The sequence below is a fragment of the Rhipicephalus microplus genome, chromosome 5, assembly GCF_043290135.1.
Source record: "Rhipicephalus microplus isolate Deutch F79 chromosome 5, USDA_Rmic, whole genome shotgun sequence".
Lineage (NCBI taxonomy): Eukaryota > Metazoa > Arthropoda > Arachnida > Ixodida > Ixodidae > Rhipicephalus > Rhipicephalus microplus.
In genome coordinates, this window is record NC_134704.1 from 68,978,378 (window position 1) to 68,991,985 (window position 13,608).

Sequence of the window (13,608 nt, forward strand, 5' to 3'; positions counted from 1 at the left end):
CGAATGTAAGTGCAGTCGTTCATTGTAACTTACGTACTTCAAGAAACGGAAGACGCTCTTCTTCCGAGTAGATTGGAGAAATCAGCTCATCTGTGTACTATGTCAGTGATGATGTGTATTCCTGTATTAGCAATCTGATCAAGTAAGTACATTCGAATGATCATAGATGAATTGTCGGCAGTAAAACCTTATGCGAAGTTGTAGTTATACAGTCTGTGGGTGTGTAACAACAACAGATTGTGTAACTAAACAAAGAGGTAACTTCTAGGAGTTCTGGAACTGACAGCATCCCTCATGTATTCACCTAAGATGAATAGAACATAGAGTGTCCTATAAATGCACTAGAGTGTACTCTGGCGCTTGTGACTATACGTCTATGGGAGCTGCAACGCACGGTGCTTCAGCGAACATGAGAATGATGGGTAGTACACGAATTTGTGTAATCTTCGTACTTTAGGCTCCGGTTGGCTTCATGTGGCTTGAAGTTGCTTTGTCACGAAACGACAATTGGCAATTATTCAGCAGTTGCACTTCACTACTTTTCACTTTTACGCTCACCAATTCAAATCACCTAGAATGGGAAGAGTTGGGTACAACAGATAATGAAGAGTACTTTAGTAATCTGCGCATCGCCGATGAAATTGCGTGGCTGGGTAACTCAGGGAATGAATTACAAATCATGACTACCAAATTAGACAAGGAGAGCAGATAGGCGGGTCTCAAATTGAATCTGCAGAAAACGAAAGTAATATAGAACAATCTCGCATGAGAACAGCACTTCGAATGCACTTGAATTTGTAATAGAGTACGTCTATTAAGGACAGGTAGTAACCGCGGAGTCGAACGACGAGGCTGAAGTAACTATAAGAATAAGAACCGGGTGGTGTACATTCGGCAAGCGTTCTCAAATCATGATTGGTAGATTGCCACTATCCCTCTAGAGGAAGGCATATAACAGCTGCATCTTGCCGGTACTTACCTACGGAGAAGAAACCTGGAGGCTTACAATGAGGGTTCAGATCAAGTTGAGGACGACGAGCGAGTGATGAAAAGGAAAATAATAGGTGATCCTCAAGAGACGAGAAGAGAACAGAGTGGGTCGGGGAACAAACCCGGGTTCAGGATATCATATCAATAAAAAAGAAGAAAGGGACATGGGCCCGGCACTTATTGCGTAGGCAGGGTAACCGCTGGTCATAAGGATACCGGACTAAATTCCGAGAGAAGGTGAGGAGGAGACAGAAAGCTATGTGGGAAGCTATGTGGGGTTTAGGAAGTTTGCGGGTGTAAAGTGGCAGCAGCAAGCACAAGACCAAACATAGGAGGGTCCTTTGTCCTGCAGTGTGCTTAATCAGGCTGATGGTGATGATGATGAATTCGAATCGGGTCACTTAGTGCCAGGCGGTTTGTTCTCTTATTCGAAACAAAACAAAAACACACCAATAAACGAAGCCACAGTTGCGTACGAGCCCTGCAAGCATGGCGACTAGGCAAATCTGTGCACCACCCATAATCCTGATGGTCGCTTAACGATCGCAGCTCCAGTGTCCCCTCTAGTTAACTTTAAGAAACTCTATAAACTCTAAGACACAGGCCATCTTCTTTTTCTCCTCATTTCATGAAATGATCCTCTCCGCCCCCTTCCGGAAGCTTTCTGCACCTAACGTGTGTAATGTACCGGCTTCAAGACCAGAGGCATTGTCATCTTCATGTGCCTTACCCGGTTTTCCACAACCTCCGTGATCGGCCCACTTTTGACGAAGCGAAGACGTCATGTGATGAAATCCTCACATTACGTCACGTCATGCGACGTCATGATGCTGTCATAGCAACACCCGCTAGTTTTGACGATCCATGTCCTTAAAGTAGTGACGTGTTCTATCATGGCATGAACTCATTCGGTGACTCCATCCCACTATAAATTTTTCGCCTCACTCGTGTTACTTGCCACTAACGGGCTCGAGCTATTATTACGTTTGGTGAAGCATCTAACACTTTCGCCCTAATCAGTATTTAGCAGAACAGATAGTGAGAGATGATGGCTGCTATTAGACTTTTACCTAACCTACTCTTAACTATTACTTGTGGTCAGCTCAATTTTGAAATATTTTGCAACAACTAGATCAATCGATTGACCAACCCACGAAAAGTAAGCTCCTTCGGGGCTTGTTAGCACTAGGTGGGAGAAGAGGGGGGAGTACATGTTTGAGTGCAATACCATCTGACATTCTCCACGCCCAGAAAACAACGAGAAGAAGCGTGCCGCAGTGTACAAGCTAAAAGTGAGCGCTGTGTTGGACGTAGTGCAGCCACACTAGCGGGAAGCTAAGTGCGCGATAGGTTCTGACCATTCACATAGGGATCCTATCGACATCAACTACACTCATACGAAGCACATGCAGCAGGCAGGCTGTATATTGAGATGATTGTATTAAAAACATTTATTACACTTTTGCGTGGGTTCATGGCACCGCGAGTGTTACTCACTTTTTACTTTAGTGCCTACTGACAATTGACAGCCTTCATAATTATCCAGAATGTAGCGCTGGCAGCCGATCAGGTATGTATGTATAATTTTTACGAATATGCCCGCAATGCTCGATGCTAGCGTATATAAACGCCGCGATCAGCAACACAAGTTAACACATTGGTTGCTTTAATGTTAAGTTCTCTTGGAGATGATAACTGAAGTTGTTAAGGATGCGTGCCTTCCAGACATAACAAGGTCAAATATGTCAACGAAAGCTGTCCAAGCACGTCACAGAAAAACTCGTAGCTAAGTTTTCGTGTAAGCAGGAGGATTGATCGCATGAACCACTGTTATTTTAGCGCTACTTAAATGGGCCAGGTACCAGCTGGAATAACAGAGCAACCTTGATCACAGCCATTTGCCACCTCTATCGAGTAAAGGCTCGTTCACACCTACGGCTTGCATCGGTCACGTGACTACTTGCGACCACCGACGGGCGACTGAAATACGACACAAGGCGTTGATGTTCACACCTGCGTGCGACATTTCCCGACGCCGCACTGAATTTACGTCAAGTCTCCCTGCACTCCACCAAATATGGCAGCGGCTTAGCTCAGCTATGCTAGGGTATACGTAGGGTTAGCAAAGGTTCAGGTGATTATTCTTAGCTTTCCAGATATCATGCTTACAGCTGTTCCAATGACACATACGGTATACGTATTATGTGGCACATATATATTTATTTTGCCGGGCAACTACTTCGGGATCCGATGAGTTAGGCTTCTCCGCTCTACTGCACCGTTGAGCAGCATTCGCACTCTCCTTCTCCATGGCTATACCACAGTGGCAAACGCCAGTCAGAGGTGCTATCAAGTGGCTCCAGCGCAGTGTCAGATGGCGACTGCATAGGGTAGGCGCGCGCGTCCACGTCCATATGTCTACCAAGGCTATGACGGCACTCCTCTGTAAAGCGCACACCGGCAGCGGCGAGTTGCGCGCGGCCGCGGCCGAGTGCGAGGGAGGTGCCGGCTCCGGTGCGTGACACCACTGATCGTCTGCGCAGCGCATCGAATTGCGCGCACACCGGGGGCGAGCCGCGCGCGGTGGCGGCGGAGTATCATTGCGCATGCGCTGACCAGTGTCATGCGAAATTGGCTCAGCGAGGCCAGTGTAGCTAACGCTACAAAAAAAAAAAGAGTTCAGTATCCGTTCGTCGCGCCTTGTGCCAGAGGCTATCGACTGCACGCGAATAAAGATTGAGGAGCACGCGCCTTAACACAGGTAGTCGCTCTTAAACCACAGAGAGCATTTGCCACAAACTTGGTCAAGCGACCGGTACCAGTCGCAGGTGTTGACGAGCTCTAAGGGTCCAACCGCATGCATGTAACTTTTGAGCGACAAATGGGCTGTCGCGTCACGACGGTAGTGGCATCGCCAATAGTGGGAACGACAATGATTGATTGATATGTGGGGTTTAAGGTCCCAAAACCACCATATGATTATGAGAGACGCCGTATGAAGGGCTCCGGAAATTTCCACTACCTGGTGTTCTATAGCGTGCACGCAAATCTGACCACACGGGCATACATCATTTCCGCCGCCATCGGAAATGCAGCCACCGCAGCCGGGATTCAAGCCCGCGACCTGCGGGTCTGCAGCCGAGTACCTTAGCCACTATACCACCACGGCGGGGTAGTGTAAACGACAAAGTGGCATTGCTGTGCAGTTAAAAACTATCACGTTAAAATCTATCTTAGTTAAAAACTATCACAGTTAAAAACTATAATCTTGACATTGTTACAAGTCATGACCGCTGAGGCAAACTATAGCATTGAACAAGCAACATAAAGAAACTTGATAGCAAGAATAACGACAAATACGGCAGCTGGCTCACTCCCGGGGTGACACGTGGCTGTAAAGAAGGTAACCTACATGTTTCATTCCTTGAAGAACGTGAGGATTAGAAGCATAAAGAAGCATTATTCAGTCGAATAAAAAATTGGGGATGCTGAAATTTTTCCGCAAATCATCATGCTGACTTCAGGATGACTTGCGGGCTGTGTGACTTAGGGTAAGATGCGTACCAGTGGCTTTAAACGTTCGAATATATGCCTCGGCATGATGGAGCATGACGAGTACGTCTCCTCCTGTCCCTTTCTACACCGCAGACGAGTAAACCTGAGTGTGGTGCTGTCTTCTACAAGTACTGTCTGGAACCAAAGCACGAGTTTTTCTACCAAGCGTCCCTGAACGCTTGTGTGGACAGCGCCGCGGGAGACCGGCCCACGCAACTCTGCAATCGTGGCCCCAACCGGTTCGCCTCACGACGCGAGTGCGAGGCGAGCTGCGTGCAGATGAAGCAGCCGCACGAGCCTTGCCTCGACAGCACCCTGTTCACAGAATGCAGAAGGTGCGGCGGCACTACTAGCGTAATACGAGAGAGTGTAGTTTAGGACATGATCATGAACAGTGATTGTTTCGTGTTATTCACCGTTTTGCCCTGAACTGCGCAGTTCTGCACTGTGTATAGGCAAGAATGCACTGCTCCAGAAATACGTCTTATTGAAGCACACCGCTTATTTATATTCTTAAAGGGCCCTTAAATTACTCCAATGTCAAAGACGATAGGGTGATTTTTTACTCGTCTCCGCTGCACTTTCTACTGACGATTCCACCTCCCGTCCACTTATTTCTTTATAAAGCACGTCAAAAATTCAGCGCTAAGCATCGAAGCTATCAGGACTTCGCGCTCATCGACTACACGATGTTATCTCAGTTCGTCCGCTCGAGAACGGACAAGACGAGGTGAAATCAGTTGGTCGCGAACGATAGCCGTGCGAGACAAATGAAAACGGGTAAGCATCTTCAAGGCAAAGAGGGGCAGCAGACAATTAAAAAGAAAAGTATTCCTCGTATATAGACCAATCAGCAGTTTTTACCTTAATTGCACCACGTGATTGAATCATCCTTCTGGCGTCACGAAGGGCGCCGAAAAGACAAGAAACGCCAGGAGATAACAACGGGCTCACCTTTTTTTCGGAGCGGTTCACCTGAACCGTACATAGAGTGGTCAAGGAGCACACAGACCGTAATCTTTCGGTGCATCTGTCTGTCCGTCCGTCTGCATGTCCTTTATACTTGTCGGCAACTCCAAGGGAGACATTATATTTCCTTAAGACCTATAGGCTTCGCACCATCATCAGCACTCACTTGATGGATCTGCAGTAATTTTTTTTCTTGTATTTTCAGAGGGTGTGTAGCTCTTTCGTTACTTAGCAATTTTCATGTCTCCGAAATATTGTTTTCGCCGGTTTTAAAATTACTCCAGGGCGCATTGCAGCATACCAAATTTTTCTAAATTTAATGCTATTTTCAAAAACAAAAAAACATAACTTGTAGAGCACCGAAAATATTTAGAATGAATAAATATATAAGAAGTGTGTAATTTTTGGTTGCCAGATTGTAAACAATGCAATGTAAAACAGTAAAAAGGCAAAAATATTCAAAGTAAAGAAAATTAAAAATATTCACTTTGAAGATAAATGACCCAGGAACACTGTAAGCAATAATAAATGTCGGAAATGTTTCTATTGACATAGACAAAGAAAATCGGAACCATGGTGCTGCTTCCTTGCTTCTGTCTTGTTGTGAAGCATTGCTTGGTTTTTCTGCAGACACAAGCGAACTCATACACTTTTTTCTGTAAATTATTGTGATTTTGTGATAAAAGCCTCCAGGTGTTCATATATAGATGGATACCAGTGATGTGAACATTATTTCTATACACCAAAGGTCCAATGAACTTCGCTATTTCGTCTAGCGTAACCTCTTTCCATGAGCCACCTCACTCAGCATACGTTGGCGTTCCTATATATGCATGCAAGCTTACTTCGTAGCATTTTGTGCATCTAATTGAAAAAAGAATGATATAGCGTGAAGTTCTCAAACGTTTCGCACTGCTCTGTAGTCAGGGCCAAGATGTGGCCTGATGACCTCCTTGTCATTAGGAGATGCTCTGCATCCAGCGGCAGCACACCGCCCCCAGCAAAGTGTGGACCTCGTACGTAACCAGGGTATCTATTAGAGTGTGGACAAAGGTAAGTGGCTGCGCACTTGCGGCGGAGAAGACAACTTGAGGCCGTAAAGAAAACAAACCCACTAACGGCTGCGGATGTCTCAGGCTGACACAAAACATCGTTCCCCCAAGACTTGAAACTTGGGTTCTGTCATCCACGGAGTCTAAGCTCATTCTCACTCGGATCAGGTGTGGTTGAAAGACAGTTTCGAGCGGTGCGTGTGTTTTGCGGCGCTGATGCGTGCCTATGCGCGCGTGACGATGACGCCATAGGAGCGACGAGTGACACTAGTTGCGACCCTGTGTTTAACATAACAATACAAGCAAAATAAAAGTAACTGGAAACTGGCTGAGAAGGCAAACTCGATACTTTAAACGTGCAAAGGACCTTCGTAAACATTTTTTGTAGAAAAATTTTGCCTGACTCTCAGCAACAGCTCTTTATTGAAAAGCTGCAGGGCATACGTTTCCGGATATTATTACTGCTCAACCATGGCCAATTACAAAGTTGACTCTCTAATTCAATATTTGGCTTGCAAAGGTTCTTTTGATTAGAGACTTTTGAGGCTTCTGCAGCATAATCACGAGGGGTACGCATTTTTGTCAAGTTCGCCAGCCTAGCGCATTTTTTCATCAACACACGCAACTGGTTCGTGCAAGCGTCTTTCGAAAATCACTATGTTGCCAAAACGGGCAAATTAAAATTGATTCTCTAAGTTGAGTGGCTGGACTAACTACTAAAAGTGCTGGGTCCACGAGAAACAAATTGAACATGCCAAAATCGACGAACCGTTGCGTCTATTACCGGTGATTGATTTGAATAGACGCGGTAACGAAAGAGTTAGGGGCCCTCAAATGCCGTCACTTGCGCGCCTTCCTATATTACACGCTGGGTGCAATACAAACAACTTCCATTGTTTCCGTGAACAGCGCCTTTGAGACGTTGCCGTGAACGAACGCCAAGCGCATAGTGGCAGCGTCCTGACACAGATCTCAAATTGTAATGCTGAGTCACTGGAGAAAAAAAAAGTTACTTCAAAGTTTTTGCGGGCCCGGACGACTTGAGCCCATCATGATGGACCATCAAATTTTGGTTCATCACCGGCTAACGTCTTCGCAATACTGCGCTGCGGCTAGCCTCAAGATAGAAAACAAGTTCGTGAAATCAATGTATCGCCATTTGCGAGTTTGTGTCTCGGAGCTAAGGAAAAGAGACAGCCTCCACGTTGAAAAAGCGTATATTGTCTGGGACAGGGTTTAAAAGAGGGCCGAACGCGTTAACCGCACGATGCCACGCTTGCTATCAGGTGTGTGTGTTCCGAGTTTTGGAATAACTCGGCTATCTCCCAGATATCTGGATAGCTCTGATGTTTGCGTGACCACCCCGTCAGTAAGTCGGTTTCGTGTTCGAATACTGGAGCCGGACGAATTCTTTACCAATCAAATAGGCAGCTTCTGTGAATTTCGTTAGGATCTGCTTTTAAGTTTCATGCTCCAATCAGTTGAATGACGATCTTTTGCTTTCACGCTCCCATCTTCGTTGTTTCAACACCTACTAAATTAAATTTGATGTAGTTTTACATAGCACAGTTACCCTGAGTGCATGCTCTCGCTCACTTTAATGTACTATTTATTTGTCGCCGATTACTGTGTTCTCGCAGAAACATTATCGTATCATGTTTGTGGTTCAGCCATCCTTCTCCCCGTGTCGTCTTACGTTATAACTATGCTAACCAGAATCCATAAATGACACTACACTCCAGTAAAAAGGTGTGCTTAATCCTCCTCAGGCAGCATTCGCATTTCACCACACATCATCGCCTTTCTCGAGAAAGGTTTGTGGGAGTGAGTGGAATAGGTCGGCAACCTTACTCATAAGCCGACTCTCGCAAACTTCTTCCGACGCAGATCGCGGCATGAGTCAGAGTAAACCATATCGCATTAACGAACACGAGACGAGAAGTGGACAGGGCGAGCACTTACTTCGAATTGAGCTTTTATTGCAGTATATATTAACGCTCATCTAAAGCTGCAAAAGGAGTGAAAGAAAGTAAATGAACGTGTGTCGTCTCTTCCAAAAACATCGTTCCAACACAGCAGAACAGAAGGCATGCTGACACGTGATCAGGCTCTTTCCAAGCGGCTGGGTGCTTACGGTATTGTAAAGATTCTTAGGTATAAAGATGACTTTTTAGTTTTCAGATAGATGAGATATCGCACCTGAGGTCTGCTTTTGTATAGTATGTTTGGACTGTACCAATCCTGTCGTTTAGAGCATTTTAATCGGTGTTTTAAGCCGTTCAGTTTTGCCACGGAATTTCCCATACAGCACAACATTGGGTACTTAAATTAGTGGCTGCATATTGCTCATGTATAGAATACTTGAGCCAAGAACATATAGAAGGGAACAATGTGCTTTTTTTCTTGTCAAACACTCTCTGCATGTCATGCGTTCACTTAGTGGATGAAAGCATTCAAAAGAAGTTGACACCTTCGGAGGTGGTGGGCTATTCGAGGCATGTCATTTTCTCAGTCACAGAAGGCGTGCATCGAAAAAAGAGCTCAGCCTCACGCTTGACAGAATAACAGAGAGCGAATTTCGTGAGAAACACAAACACAATAAAGAAAGTTCCACTGAACAAGTATATTTAGCAGGCCTTTTACGGGTGCCCACCTTCGCTTGAAATAATAATAATAATAATAATAATAATAATAATAATAATAATAATAATAATAATAATAATAATAATAATAATAATAATAATAATAATAATAATAATAATAATAATAATAATAATATAATAATAATCTATATTTTTCCCGTACTAAAGGAAGGAAGGGGCCGTAAACCAAGAGCTACAATACTGCAGCTTGAGTGCACCTGAAGCCCAATAAAAATACGTTAATGTAACATACAAAAGCTAAAATCTTAGTCAACTAGCAAAAACTGAGAAACAGCTTCCTGTTGAGTTAAGTTGACTTTGATTATTTAACCACGTGGTAAAACACATTGTATACGTGGTTTGGTGTGACGGAAAGAAAAAAGCTGCATGTGACAGCTTGACTGGCCCCTTCACCCAGAAATAAGGTTAAGAAATTACAAAAATATTACAGACAGCTAAAAGCAACAATACAGAAAGAAACGCGCATGTGGCCCATGACAGAAAGTAATAAAAAAGCAGCTCTGAATTGCATACATGATTATTAATAACGAAGCAATATTTGAAACAAACTAACCATACCATCAATCACCCAGCATTCATGAAAAACACAATCAGCACATCCAATTTGGCATATCAATTTTAGACAATATACGTAGATCATCGATAGTTAATTTATAATTTATTCATTACACTTGGTAGACGGTAATTCAGTGTTTTAAATTCATGATTAGTGCGAGGACGTGGTACATGCCGAGTCACTCGATTGGCAAGATTAGCTTGCAAAGCGGCCAATGTGCGTAAAAGGGTACTTCCTCGGCGTATTTTTTTTATTTAAAAGTTGACAGAAGCTGGTATTCATAGTAACTATCAATTTCTAATATTCTGTATTTTGAAAATATTGGAGCAGTGTGTGTGTTGTAGAATGCATCTTCAATACATCGCAAAGCATTTCTTTTGTAATACGGCCAGGTTCTTTAATAATGCTTTAGAGCCTGTAGACCAGACAAGATGACAATAATGTAAATGAGAGGAAAAAAGAGCATTGTATAATGAGTATTCTCAGCTTCGCAGGCAGTATATTCTGGCATCGACGCATCACACCTAAAACTTTACAAAGTTTGTGACTAATGTGCTCGGTATGGTGATTTCATGTCAAGTGTTCGTGAAAATGGACGTCAAAATTTTTAACTGTTCGAGAAAGATTAAGTTCGACGTTATTAGGTATTAGTTTGTGAGAAGTTTAAAATGATTTTAATTTCGCACGGAACAGTACAGCCTTACTTTTAGAGCAGTTGATATGTAGGAAATTCGCCACAGACCAGGTATATATCTTATTTAGTACTTTATTAGCTGAAACAATGAGATCATCACCAGTTTCTCCAGAAAAAATAAACTTGTATCGTTTGCATAGATTAGATATTCTACAGAGCTGTGAACACGTAGGATATCATTGATAAAAATATTAAATAATAGATGCCCAAAATGCTACCTCGAGGTACACCACTCCTAACGTTCGTGGCTGATAGTAGCTCTCGGTTTATTGATAAACATTGTATCCGATTTGATAAGTAGCTTCTTATTAAAGCCAAAAACTGTACCACGAACGCCGTAACAGTGAAGTTTTTCCAGCATTATGTGACATGATTATCCGCATTGTGACATTAAAATGAAATTGTCTTAACCAAAAGGAACTCTCGCCGTAACCATACACGTCCTGCAGCAGCTGCGTGAGCTCGTTTACGCAGTAATTTTCATCAACAAGGCATCATCAAGCGTGAGGCCCATGGGACACCTTTATGGTGTCCCATAGTAGAGTACCAAGTACTCAATATTGTTAACCCCTTTCCCAAACACAATTTTCAACGGCAATCGTTGAACACAAGCGTCCAATTCTGGCTAGCGACTTCAGATAAAATAAAGTGGACAACGAGAACCACACACCTCCGAGAGCAAAGAATACTGTTGTTCTTGGGTACGATGTGCTGTTTGTGATTCAGATGGAGTCCTTGCACATCACCATATTATTGGTTCGTTTCACGCGTATTGTTGTGGTTAAGGTTATCATGTGGCTTCACAACTTAGGCTGTGCTATATGGTATGTGGCTTAAGAGTGCAAAGCTGCAAAAGCTGATGCGATTTTTGGGAATGCACTCTACGTAACTGCTGCCCTGAGTGCGATGACGTTTTACTCCCAGCGAAAAAAATATTGGCACTTGGGAGTTCTCCCAAGCTTGTCCTGTATTTTTATACATAACTGTATAATTATTTAGTGCGTGTCGGAAATGAGGAGATGTAACAATTGCGGTATACATTTAAATGAATTAAACTGACCAAAAGTCACGAGTGTTAATGGCAGGATCGTTTACTTTAGTTCATTTAAATTTGCATCACAATCAGTAAACTACGGTTAAAGACGACAGTGGACGTCCCCCATGCTTTTCCTTACCTATAGCTGTTCGATTTACGTGGTTTGTTTTTTGTACATGTATTACTTCTCAGGAGAATTGAAAATTATGTGCTAACTTATACGGGATGGTGCTTTGCACAGGCTCCATATTATATGTACTTTTTTTTGGGGGGGGGGCGGGGGAAGGAGTGGTGAAGGAGTGGTGAAGGGGTGTGGTTTAGTCTTTCATCAAGCGCTAACTCACCGAACGACGAGTGTTGGCACAGAATGATGCGGCACGTTCCTTTTCAATACACACTATCGGCTGCAGACCGGCCACGTATCATAAGATAGCCACATTCTCGCATTCCTTGCTGTATGCTTCTTGTGCAAGTCGGATTATAAAGATGCTAAGTGCTACCTTTTAAATGATAAATAACTGCGCGTATCGTTTGTGCTTCCGGAGCAGACATGACTTGCGCTCCAGCTGGTGGTGGTTTGATGGTTCCGTGTGCCTGCCGTGGAGCTTCCCCAACGGTGAATGTCCTGCCAACAGTAGCACAGTGTTCGCCACGGCAGAGAAGTGCAACGCCCGCTGCACTAACTCGCCGTGTGCTCCACCACGCTCCACACCTTGTTCCAGCGCTGAGCTGAAGTTCCCTTTCTTCGCGGCAGAGGCGCCCTCGTCGGGGTCGCGAGGAGTCAGGCGGTGCTTGAGGCTAACGCGGCGGTCGTTCGAGGCCCGCAGGTGCCTGGCTGGTGCGAACCGGTTCTCGACCCGGGCAACGTGTGAACTTGTCTGCAAGGTGGCGCCGTCGACGACGACTAGACCATAGTCAAACCTTCTGATCTGTGACGATTCGTACAAATAATAGAACGAAATTTTCCGGGCTTACAATTTGTGTGATGGACCAATAACGAGACCTGTCGAATTAACGGAGCTGCCCACACACTTCGCGCGTTGTTCACTTACCGACTTTAATGCACTTGTTATACTATACTGCATTTCGCACATGAGGTGCACCGTTGAAGTTATTGCGAGAAGGTCTATAATGAAAATGTAGAACGCGGCGCGTCTCGTCGTCTTCGTGCTTGCAGGCGTCTAACGCAATTGTGGTTTTGATTTTTTTTGTGTTTGGTTTTATTTCGAATAAAAGAACGGAACATTGTCAAATTTGTGAGCCAATCAGAATTGATGAGCCTACAAGGATCAAGTAGGGGAAGTGTAACTGCGGAACTTTTGCTGACCTTGGTATTGCGGTAAAACGCATTCAGGCTTACGAAGCCAAATGAAGCCAGAAGAACAAAGATTAGACAAATTCGTGAACTACCCATCATTCCCATGCTGGCTGACGCACTGGGAATTGGAGATCCCATAGACAATAGCGACAGAGTTCCCTCTAGTGAAAGTATAAGATACCATGTAGAAATAGAAAAAATCCTAGGAGAAAAAAATTTCTTCACGTGGTGAGATTCCAGTCCACGTAGCCACTATCCCAAGGCGAGCGTGTTAACCACACCACTCTCCAGGCAAATCAACAATAAACAGCATAGCTTTTTTTAGTACTGTATAGCAACTCGTTGGGAGAGATAAGTGAGGGTGAGGATGACATTTATAAAGACGAGGGAGAAGGAAAAGACACAGCTGAGAGAGTGAAGCAAAGCATAGCAAGAAGGCAATAGAACAACAGACAGCAAGAAGAAGGAGATTAAGAGGGATAATCAAAGAAATAGGTATAGAAAAATGAAGACATGTAGGAGGTCAGTAATACAAAGAGATGGAAAAAAAGAAAGAAATGGTAAGATAGAGAAAGAAAGCTGGAACGACGTATGAAGAAAAAGATAGAGGGAAAGAAATAAAAGCAAAAAAAATTAAAGACATTCACAGAAAATGAGAGAGAAGAGACAAAAAGAGAGAAATGGTTTGAAAAAAGACAGCAAGTGACAATTTTAGCAAAACAGCAACGACGAGTGCTACATAAGGGCCTATCACCTCCGCTGTCTCTTTAGCATT